The sequence below is a fragment of the Chiloscyllium punctatum genome, chromosome 28 (assembly GCF_047496795.1).
Source record: "Chiloscyllium punctatum isolate Juve2018m chromosome 28, sChiPun1.3, whole genome shotgun sequence".
NCBI classification, from domain to species: domain Eukaryota; kingdom Metazoa; phylum Chordata; class Chondrichthyes; order Orectolobiformes; family Hemiscylliidae; genus Chiloscyllium; species Chiloscyllium punctatum.
Genome location: NC_092766.1, coordinates 77347173 through 77359613, shown reverse-complemented (window position 1 = coordinate 77359613; position 12441 = coordinate 77347173).

Genomic DNA, 12441 nt, shown 5'->3' with positions numbered 1-12441 from the left:
GATATGCTTATCCAAGGATTGCCTAAATGCCCCTAATGTGGCTGAGTTGACTACATTAGCAGGCAGGTCATTCCATGCACTTACCACTCTCTGAGTAATGAACTTGCAGCTGACAACTGCATGACGTCTATCACCGGTCAATTTGCAACTGTGCCCTCTCGTACTAGCTGACGTCATCGTTCTCATAAAAAAGTCTATCACTTTGTTTCCTCCTTTATCCTCAGGTCTTCTTGTATGCCTCTAACAAATTCCCTCTGAGCCTTCTTCGCTCCAGTGAGAACACATTCAAGTCTCTCAGCCTTTCCCCATAATACCTTCCCTCCAGATCAGGCAATGTCCTAGGAAATCTCCTCTGCACATTTGCAAATGCTTCCACATCCTTCCTGTAGTGGGGGGTCAGAAGTATACACAATATTCCAAGTGTGGCCGCATTAGCGTTTTGTAGAGTTGCAGAATGACATTATGGCTCCGTAACTCAATCCTTGAACCAATAATACCTGACATATTGCATGCCTTCTTATCAGCACTATCGGCCTGTATGCCAAGTTTCAGGGATCTATGTACACCAACACTCCCAAGAATATTTTCATTGACCCAATATTCTGCCTTCCTGTTATTCTTCCCAAAGTGGGCACTCAGATCTATCTGCATTGAACTCCATTTGCCACCTTTAAGTCCAAATCTGCAGTTTATCCAAGTCCCCCAGCAACCTGCATCATTCTTCCACACTGTTCACGACTCCACCGACATTCATGTCATCGAACATAGAACACAATGCAGCGCAGAACACGCGCTTCGGCCCTCAATGTTGCACCGACCTTTGAACTAATCTAACCTCAGTCCCCTACACAGTCTCATCATCATCCATGTGCTTACCCAAGGATTACTTAAATTTACGTAATGTGGCTGAATAAACTACTGTGGCAGGCAGGGCATTCCAAGTCCTGCACTCTCAGAGTTAAGAGCCTGCGTCTGACATCTGTCTTAAATCTATCAGCCTCAATTTGCAGTTATTCACCCTCATACAGTCTGATGACATCATCCTCGGAAAACTACTTTCACTGTCTATCCTATATCGTCCCCTGATAATCTTGTATGTCTCAATCAAATCCATTATAGCCTTCTTCTTTCCCATGAGAACAGAACGCAATCTCTCAACCTTTCCTCATGAGACCTTCCCTTCAAACCACGCAACACCCTGGCAAACCTCCTCTGCACATTTTGCAATGCTTCCATATCCTTCTGGTAATGCGGCGAACAGAATTGTACACAATGTTCCAAGTACAGCTGCACTAGTGTTTTGCATAGTTCTAGCACGACATTATGGCTCTGGAAATCAATCCCTCTAGTAATAAAACCGAACACAACATATGCCATCTTGACAGTACTATCAATCTTGGTGGCAACTTTCAGGAATATATGTGCATGGACTCCAAGATCACTGTGCCCATTCACACTGCCAAGAATATTCCCATTGATCCAGTTTTCAGCTTTCTTGTTAGTTTTTCCAAAGTGAATCACTTCAAATTTAGCTGCATTGAACTCGAATTGCACCTCTCAGACTAATTCTACAGTTTATCCAAGTCCCCCTGCAACTTGCAACCATCTTCCACACTGTCCACGACTCCACTGACTTTACCGTCATTTGCAATCTTACTAACCCATCCACCTATGCCTGCGCCCAAGTCATTATAAAAATGACAAACAGCAGTGGTCCCAAAAGCGACCCTGTATTTACTTCAACAGCCTACAATGTGGAACGTTATCAAAAGCTTTACTGAAGTCCATGTACACTACTTCAACTGCTCTATCCTCATCCACATGCTTTGTCACATTCTCCAAATACTCAATGAGTTTTGTGAGAAAGGACTTGCCCTTGACAATACCATGTTGACTGTCTGCAATCAACTTATTGCTTGCAAGATGATTATAAATCCTATCTCTTATAATCCTTTCCAATTTTTTTTTCCCTACAACAGTTATAAGGCTCACTGGTCTTTAATTACCTGGGTCATCTCTAATGCCTTTTTGAACAAGAGCACAATGTTGGCAATTCTCCACTAATCTCGTACTAAGAATATAATCAATGACTGCTCAAAGAGCAACGTTAAAGGCTGCAACGTCTCCCCAGCTTCTCTCAGAATCTTCAGATCAATCCCATCTGGCCCAGGGGATTTGTCTAGTTCCACTACTTCTAGAAATGATAACACCTTCTCCTTACTCAACTCGATCCTTTCTAGTCTAATATCCCACATCACACTTTTCTCCATTACAATATTCTCCTTTTTCCTGAGTGAAAACAGTTAGGGAATGTTCACTTAGCACGTCTCCAGTCTCCAAAGTGTTCACACAAAACTTCTCAATTCTGTCTTTGAATGGCCCTATCACTACCCTAGTAATCCTTTTATTACTACATACCAATGGAAAGTTTCAGGATCTACGTTATTGTACCTGAGAAAGACTGCTCACCTGATCTCATTGTTCCTCTTATCTGTCTTTAAATACTTATAAGCCAATCTGTAACTCTCCATCGCCTCATCTGAACCATCTCATCTCAACGTCACATAAGCCTCCTTCTTCCGCTGAACAAGAGATGTAATTTATTCAGTAAGCAACGGTTCCTATACATTATCACTTTCTCCCTGCCTTATAGGTGCATAACTATCAAGGACATATAATACACGTTTCTTGAACCAGCGCCTCATTTCGACTGTCCCATCCCCTGACTTTTGCTACTCCATTCTATGCATCCGAAGTCTTACCTAATCGCATTATAGTTGCCCTTCCCTCATCTATTACACTTGCCCTGTGGTATGTACCTATCGCTTTCTGTTGATACACTAAGCACAATTGAATTATGGTCATTATCTCCAAAGTGCTCGCCTAACTCTAACTTAAACATCTGGTCTGGTACATAATTAATCACCAGATCCAGTGGAGCCGCCCCTCTTGACAGTTCTTTGAAATACTGTGTCAGGAAACCCTCCTCCACACATGAGACGAAAACCGATCCATCCGACGTACCAGAGGTATAGCATTTCCATTCAATCTGAAGACGTTAGTGTCCCCAGAATGACCAAACAGTTCCTTTCACTCCTATCCAGAATAGTTTAGCCCAACTACTCCACCTCCTCTCTGGAAGTCTGTGGAGTTCCAAAGAAATCTTCCAGCGGTGTGGCCTCGTCTGTCCTGTTCCTTACCTTATCCAATACCACCTCATTAGACTTATTCTTGTCAAGATTACTTTCAGCTACCGTTATGTTGTCCTTGACTAACAATGCCACACCTCCCCAAATTTAAACACCTCCCCTGTTCTCAATGAAGATTTCAAATCCTGAAAGCTGTACCTCCCATTCCTGACCCTGTCTATCCATGTCCCCGAAATAGCCACAACTTCGAAGTCCCAGTTACCTTTCCATGCTGCAAGTTTGCACACCTGATTTTGGATTGTCCCAGCTTTGAAGTCGACACACTTTTAATCAGGTTGCTGTCAGTCAGCACATTATTGTCACCGTGAATTCCTCTCCATGCCCTGCCTACTCTCATCCTCATGTGCACTCGAAAGACACCTCATGAGACCATTCCCCTGCTGAGCTAGTTTATTTGAATACCACCAGAAAATGTCCTACCCAGGACATTCAAACCCATCTACTTCAAGTGATGTCTGTCCAGCTTGTGGACTAGAACATAGAACATAGAACAATGCAGCACAGAACAGACTGTTCAGCCCACGATGTTGTGCCGAACATTTATTATAGCTTAAGCACCCAATCATGTACCTATCCAATTGCCACTTAAAGGTCACCAATGATTCTGACTCTGCCAATCCCACAGGCAGCGCATTCCATGCCCCCACCACTCTCTGGGTAAAGAGCATACCCCTGACATCCCCCCCATACCTTCCACCCTTCACCTTAAATTTATGTCCCCTTGTAACACTCTGTTGTACCCACGGAAAAGGTTTCTGACTGTCTACTCTATCTATTCCTCTGATCATCTTATAAACCTCGATCAAGTCACCCCTCATCCTTCGCCATTCCAATGAGAAAAGGCCTAACACTCTCAACCTATCCTCGTACGACCTATTCTCCATTCCAGGCAACATTTTGGTAAGTTTTCTCTGCACCCTCTCCAATGCTTCCACATCTTTCCGAAATTGAGGCGACCAGAACTGCACACAGTACTCCAAATGTGGCCTAACCAAGTTCCTGTACAGCTGCTTCATCACTTCACGACTTCTGAATTCAATCCCGCTACTAATGAACTCCAGGACACCATAGGCCTTCTCACAAGCTCTATCCACCTGAGTGGCAACATTCAAAAATCTATGAACATAGACCCCAAGATCCCTCTGCTCCTCCACCTTACTAAGAACCCTACCGTTAACCCTGTATTCCGTATTCATACTTGTCCTTCCAAAATGGACAACCTCACACTTGACAGAGTTGAACTCCATCTGCAACTCCTCACCCCAGATCTGCATCATGTCTAAGTCCCTTTGCAGCCGACAACAGCCCTCCTCACTATCCACAACTCCACCAATCTTCGCATGATCTGCAAATTCAATGACCCACCCATCGACTCCCTCTTCCAAGTCATTAACAAAAATTACAAATAGCAGAGGTCCCAGAACTAATCCCTGTGGAACTCCATTTTTAACTGGGCTCCAGGCTGAATATTTACCATCGACCACCACTCTCTGACTTCGACCAGTTAGCCAGTTTTCTATCCAACTGGCCAAATTTCCCTCGATCCCATGCCTCTTGACTTTCCGCATGAGCCTACCATGGGGAAACTTATCAAATGCCTGACTAAAATCCATGTACACTACATCCACTGCTCTACCCTCATCCACAAGCTTGGTCACTTCCGCAAAGAATTCAATTAGACTTGTAATGCAAGACCTACCCCTCAGAAATCTGTACTGGCTGTCCCTAATCAAGCAGTGTCTTTCCAGATACTCATAAATCATATCCCTCAGTAGCCTTTCCATTACTTTGCCTACCACAGAAGTAAGACTAACTGGCCTGTAATTCCCGGGGTTATCCCTATTCCCGTTTTTGAACAGGGGCACAACATTTACCACTCTCCAGTCCCCTGGTACCACACCCGTTGACAGTGAAGACGAAAAGATCATTGCCAACGGCTCTGCAATTTCCTCTCTTGCTTCCAACATAATCCTAGGATACATCCCGTCAGGCCCGGGGGACTTGTCTATCCTCAAGTTTTTCAAAATGCCCAACACATCTTCCTTCCTAACATGTATCTATTCTAGCAATTCCAGTCCGTTTCACACTCTCTTCTTCAACAATATAGTCCCTCTCATTTGTAAATACTGAAGAAAAGTACTCATTCAAGACCTCTACTATCTCTTCCGACTCAATACACAGTCTCCTCCCACTGCTGTCCTTGATCTGACCTACCCTCGTTCTCGTCATTCTCATTTTTCTCATATACACATAAAATGCCTTGGGGTTATCCTTGATCCGACACGCCAAAGATTTTTCATGCCCTCTCTTAGCTCTCCTAATCCCTTTCTTCAGCACCCTTCTGGCTATCCTGAATCCCTCCAACGCTCTGTCTGAACCTTATTTCCTCAACCTTATGTAAGCCTCCTTCTTCCTCTTTACAAGACATTCAACCTCACTCGTCAACCAAGGTTCCCTCACACGACCATCTCTTTCCTGCCTGACAGGTACATACATATCAAGGACACGTCGTATCTGTTCCTTGAAAAGGTTTCACATTTTCACGACATCCTTCCCTGACAGCCTATGCTCCCAACTTACGCTCCTCGGATCCTGTCTTACAGGCATCGTATTTACCCTTCCCCCAATTGTAAAATCTACTCTGTTGCACGCACCTATCTCTCTCCATAACCAAGGTGGAAGTCACAGAATTGTGGTCGCCATCAGCAGAATGTTCACCCACTAACAAGCCGATCACTTGCCCCGGTTCGTTACCAAGTACCAAATCCAATATGGCCTCCCCTCTGGTTGGACAATCTACATACTGTGTTAGAAAAGCTTCCTGGACACACTGCACAAACTCCGCCCCATCCAATCTACTTGATCTAAAGAGCTTCCAATCAATATTTGGGAAGTTGAAATCGCCCATGACTACTACCCTGTGGCCTCTGCACCTTTACAAAATCTGTTTCCTAATCTGTTTCTCCACATCACTGCTGCTATTGGGCGGCCTATAATAAACACCCAACAAAGTGACTGCTTTCCTATTTCTGACTTCAGCCCATGCTACCTCCAAAGGCAGATCCCCCTCGAACTGCCTTTCTGCAGCCGTTATACCATTTCTAATTAGCAATGCCATTCCCCCTCCTTTTTTACCACCCTCCCTAATCTTACTAAAACATCTGTAACCAGGAACCTCCAACAACCATTCCTGTCCCTCTTCTATCCACGTTTCCGTGATGGCCACAACATCGTTGTCCCAGGTTCCAATCCATGCCTTAAGTTCAACCACCTTATTTCTGATACTCCTTGCGTTGAAGTATACACACTTCAACCCACCTGTGTGTCCACAAGTATTCCCTGTCAGTGCTAACATCTCCACAGCCTCCCCACATTCTTGGACATCCTGACAAACAGCTAGCCTGCTTGCTGGACTACAAGTTCGGATCCCATCCCCCTGCCAAATTAGTTTAAACCCTCCCCCGAAGAGTGCTAGCAAACCTACCTCCCAGGACATTGGTGCCCTTCTGGTTCAGGTGCATCCCGTCCTGCTTGTACAGGTCCCACCTTCCCCAGAATGCAGTCCAATTGTCCAAATACCTGAAGCCCTCCCTCCTTACACCATCCTTGCAGCCACGTGATCAACTGCACTCTCTCCCTATTCCTTGCCTCATTGTCACATGGCACCGGCAACAACCCAGAGATGACGACGCTGTCTGTCCCAGCTTTTAGCTTCCGGCCTAACTCCCTGAGCTCCTGAATGACCTCCCCACCCCTCTTCCTACTTATGTCGTTGGTGCCAACATGCACCACGACTTCTGGTTGCACACCCTCCCCCTTAAGGATTCTGAAGACACGGTCCGAGATGTCTCGGACCCTGGCACCCGGGAGGCAAGAAACCATCCGAGAGTCTCGCCCATGTCCACATAACCGCCTGTCTGTCCCTCTAACTGTAGAGTCTCCTATAACTAGCGCTCTCCTCCTTTCCCTCTTTTCCTTCTGAGCCTCAGAGACGAACCTCGTGCCAGAGACCCAGTCACTACAGCTTACCCCTGCTAGGCCATCCACCCAACAGTATCCAAAGCGGTATATTTATTGTTGAGGGGAATGACCACAGGGGGATCCCTGCACTGCCTGCTTCCTCCTCTTCCCACCTCTAACTGTTACCCAGCTACCTCTGTTCTCTGGCGTAACTATGTCCCTGTAGCTTCTATCACCTTCTCAGCCTCTCGAATAATCCTCAGTTCATCCAACTCCAGCTCCAGTTCCCTAACGCGTTCTGTGAGGAGCTGGAGCTGACTGCATTTCCTGCAGATAAAGTCGGCAGGGGCATCGGTGGTCACCCCTACCTCAAACATCCTGCAGGAGGAACATTCCACTGCCTGTGCTGCCATTACTCTGCACTTAGTCTCCAAAACAAGAACACTGAGTAGCTTACCTGTGGACTTTAAAGTTAGGTTAGAGGAGAAGGATGGGAGGGAGGTCCTACTTTGTAGGGCCTGGGGTTTAGAACACACCCACTGAAATATCAATCACTTACCTTCCTGACCAGTTCTGAGCTCCAACTTCACTTCCCCCCAGCTGCCGCTGCTCTCAGCAGTGAAAAGGAGTTCCCACCTTCCACAGAATGAACCCCAATTTTCCGTGTTCCTGAAGCATTCCCTCCTGCACCATCCCTTGAGCAACGTTTTCAATTTATATATCTCCCTACTCCTTTTCTCACGATCACGTGGCGTGGGTAACAATCCAAAGATAACAACACTGTTTTTACTAGCTCTGAGCTTCCACCCGAGCTCCCTGAAATTCTGCCTTACATTTATATCCCTCCATCAACCTATGTCTTCGTACTTACATGGAACTGATTTGGAGCTGGTCACTCTCACCCCTGAGGACCACAAAGACACGATCTGAGACAACACGGACCATTGTACCGGACACAACACACAAAGCATAAGTCTCGTTCCTTTCGAACAAACCTTCTAACTGGCCCGCTCACTATTGTGCCCCCAGCGACTAAAACTCTTCTCCTTTCCCACCTTCGTTTCTGTGCAACTGGGGCAGACTCTGTGCCAGAGCCCTGCGACTAACTGCATGCCCCTGATACGTCGTCCCCGAACACTAACCAAAACAGTATTCGTGTTTTTGTGTCAGCGGAAAGGTCCGCCCTTCGAACAGTGACCCATTTTTCCTCGTGGCTGTGGGAACGTTGGCTGTCGGGAGCACTGCAAAGTTAACTATGGGTGTTGGTTTCAATTGCATCGAAACTTATGTGAAAAACCTTAATAAGTGGAGGGCTTTGCACGGGTTAAGGTTTCCACAACAAGTAATAGGACAGAAACTATTGTAAATGTAAGGAATCTATTTCCAGAACAGCAATTCAGCGTACAATTCTGAGATGAGGAGCAGTCTCGGCGTGCGTTAGGATGTTGTACCTAAACAGACACAGTACACGAAAAAAGATAACAGTGTTTGAAGCATAGTTTGAGATTGGCAGGTATGTTATTTTTGTGTGTATCACAGAGACGTGGTTGCAAGGGGATCATCTCGGAGAAAGTGAGGACTGCAGATGCTGGAGATGCTGCAAGGGGGTCAGGCCTGGGAGAGCACGACCAGTGCAACGGATAGAGTAGATAACATTTGTTGCTCACGATGTGGCCTCCCCTACCTCTGCAAACAGAACACGAAATTGCGGATCGTTACATGGAAAACTTCGGGACACCTGCACAAACCAAACCAGCCCGTTACTGAACAATTCAAATCCCCTTTCCACTCCACCAAGGACATGCATATTCTGGGCCTACTCTATCGCCAAACACTAACTACATGGGACGCCTGCACCGATCACATCGCCCTGTTACTGAACAATTCAAATCCCCTTTCTACTCCACCAAGGGCATGCAGACTTTGCCTTGTATGCCTTAGCATCACAAATACAGACTGAATACCTCAGAACGTTGTGTTGATTTCATTACAATGAGTTGCAGATTTATCCACCACCACTGGTGAATAAAGTGCTTCATGCTTATTTACTGAAAACTTTCTGCATTCAAAGTTTGGTAGAAGATTTGTAGCTCGGGTGCTCTTTGTACTGAAAACTTTCTGCATTCAAAGTTTGGTAGAAGATTTGTAGCTCGGGTTCTGTTCGCCGAGCTGGGAATTTGTCTTGCAAACGTTTCGTCCCCTGTCGATGTGACATCCTCAGTGGTTGGGAGCCTCCTGTGAAGCGCTTCTGTGCTGTTTCCTCCGGCATTTATACTGGCCTGTCTCTGCCGCTTCCGGTTGTCAGTTCGAGCCGTCCACTGTCGTGGCCGGTATATTGGGTCCAGGTCGATGTGTTTGTTGATAGAGTCTGTGGATGAGTGCCATGCCTCTAGGAATTCCCTGGCTGTTCTCTGTTTGGCTTGCCCTATAATGGTAGTGTTGTCCTAGTCGAATTCATGTTGCTTGTCGTCGGTGTGTGTGGCTACTAAGGATAGCTGGTCGTGTCGTTTCGTGGCTAGTTGGTGTTCGTGTATACGGATCGTTAACTGTCTTCCTGTTTGTCCGATGTAGAGTTTTCTCACCAGAACAAAGAACCCGATACCCAACATGAGCAAAACTATTGTAGTGTACAAAATCCCATGCAAGGACTACATCGGACAAACAGGAAGACAGTTAACGATCCGTATACACGAACACCAACTAGCCACGAAACGACACGACCAGCTATCCTTAGTAGCCACACACACAGACGACAAGCAACATGAATTCGACTGGGACAACACTACCATTATAGGGCAAGCCAAACAGAGAACAACCAGGTAATTCCTAGAGGCATGGCACTCATCCACAGACTCTATCAACAAACACATCGACCTGGACCCAATATACCGGCCACTACACTGGACAGCTCGAACTGACAACCGGAAGCGGCAGAGACAGGCCACTATAAATGCCGGAGGAAACAGCACAGAAGCGCTTCACAGGAGGCTCCCAAGCACTGAGGATGTCACCTCGACAGGGGATGAAACGTTTGCAAGACAAATTCCCAGCTCGGCGAACAGAACCACAACAACTTTCTGCATCTTACATTTCGTCTGCATCCTTTGGAGTTTTGACCGAGAGGAAACATTTCTTACAGGCGAAAAAATGCCTTTATCTCTCATTTCTTAGCACATTTCAATCACGTATCCTTACAATCTCCGCTCCTCCATTGAAATTATATCAGAGAAACTGATCGTTTCCAAAAAAAAAAATCCTTTGCTGAATACTGCATTGTGTTCTTTTCCTGAGCCTGATGTTTCAGTGATACCTGGTACATGCCAGTAAAAACTGTTACCTGAGCACTGATCTCAAAACAGCAGTATGTAAATGGATCGACTGGTTTTCAAGTCCTAATTGTGGGATTGGGTCACGTTCGCCCAACAACACTGACTGCAGCTGCACAGACTGAACAATGTCAATGCGAGTGCTTGATTGCCAAATGCCTCAGTGAAATTGGAGGAGGGACCTAAAGCAGGGATACTGATCGTGGGATGGGGTAAAGTCTCCGAGAATGGGTGGGTTTGAATCCTGATACATAGACAGCAAAGATGTGAAAGGGCAAGGGTTTGAAGGAGCAAAACCATCACCTCAACGAATATTTTCATGTAAAAAAAGATTGATTCCCTCCTGCATTTGTTAAGCATGTCTTACTCTCCATAAAACGGTAACAAGTGACAATACTGGAAGTCAAATTGGAAATTATCTTTCTGCTGCCACAACCACTGCACGATACCGGCAACACATGGAATAGCATGATGCAAAAAGCATTAAATATATTGGCAGAGTATATGTTAGGAACAGGACTACATGAACAGTAGGAATACTTGACAGACAGTGACATAGACATGCAAACTCATTGTGGTCTGAATGGTTAACTTTGGTATCTCCAGAGCCGATGGATAATTCATCACTTCGTTTGTTGAATGCGAAGATTGATATTGTTCTCCAGAAAATGAAATCGTCAGGGAATAGTGCAGGGAATAGCTGGAATGTATTTCTGCAAAAGAAATATAATTTAACATCGGTTACTTTACCAATTTCGTCATGCAAGGAAGTGACCACTGCTGTGGAATATCATCTAGTCCCAGTTTTCAGGCCTGGAATACGAGAAATTGTGTGGTGCAGAAGCGAAGAACAAAGTGGAAATTGGGATGGGGATGAGCCAGCGGATGTGGGTTTAGTAATTAAATCAGTGAGTGTGAAGTATTTCTCTGAAAGTATAGAGTCACTTAAAATGCCGTGGACTGCTAGTTCCAACATTACGTGGAGCAGCTTCCATTGACGTGTAATACGTCCCATCAGGCTGGAAGCTATAACCTCAACTGCAGCAGGGAGCATTAGGTCATTAAGCTGATAGTTCCAACTTTAGCTGGAGCAGCTTCTATTGACATTGCGCAGAGATAAACGGAGGTAATATTCTCGCTCTCTGACCTTTCTCAGATGGCTAACTCTGCCCTGGGCAGGAAGGGAGTTTTATTTTCCTCATTTCATTTTATTCAAACTCTTGTAAACTCGCACAGGTTCTTAACGTACTCTCAAACTTCGAACATTAGCGGAAATACGATGATTGTTATTAGTCATTAGTTTATCACCTGTGAAGTGAATTTGAAATTCATCAGATGAGCAGAAAGCCCATTGAATGGCTGAGTAGAAATAAAGTGAATGGATGTTTCATGAGGCTGAATGTCTTTTCGTAACAAAACTTCCCGCTGCACAAAGAGTGGATCATTGGAATGAAGCAGTAACGGTGGTTATCTTTCCTGGTTATTCAACTTGTGAACATGAGTATGTTTAGATCTATGTTTATGTTCATATCTATGTTTAGATCACAACTCTGCAGAATGCCATCCGCAAGCACGTGCGAGCACAGTGTCACAATGGAAAATGCGCTTGGTTACGGTCCAGAGATTGTAGTTAAAATTTCGACTTGGTTCAAGAGCAAGACTGGCACGATTTAAATTCACATACAAGCTAACCTACCGCACAATATAGCACATACATTGGGCTAGTGGCACAATGGATAACATGCCTAACTGCTGATCTGCTGATTGGAGCTTCAATTCCAAAATGGCTTGCGGGCAGCGTTGACTTTATTGCACTTACAAATGACTGTTCTGAAGCCGAAATGAGGTTTGTACCTTGAACTGCAGGGACAAGAGTCCCATCATTAACTGTCCCTACGAAGGTCAGAGTTAGGATGCCAGGGTCATCACTGGAGGGGAAGTTGGAT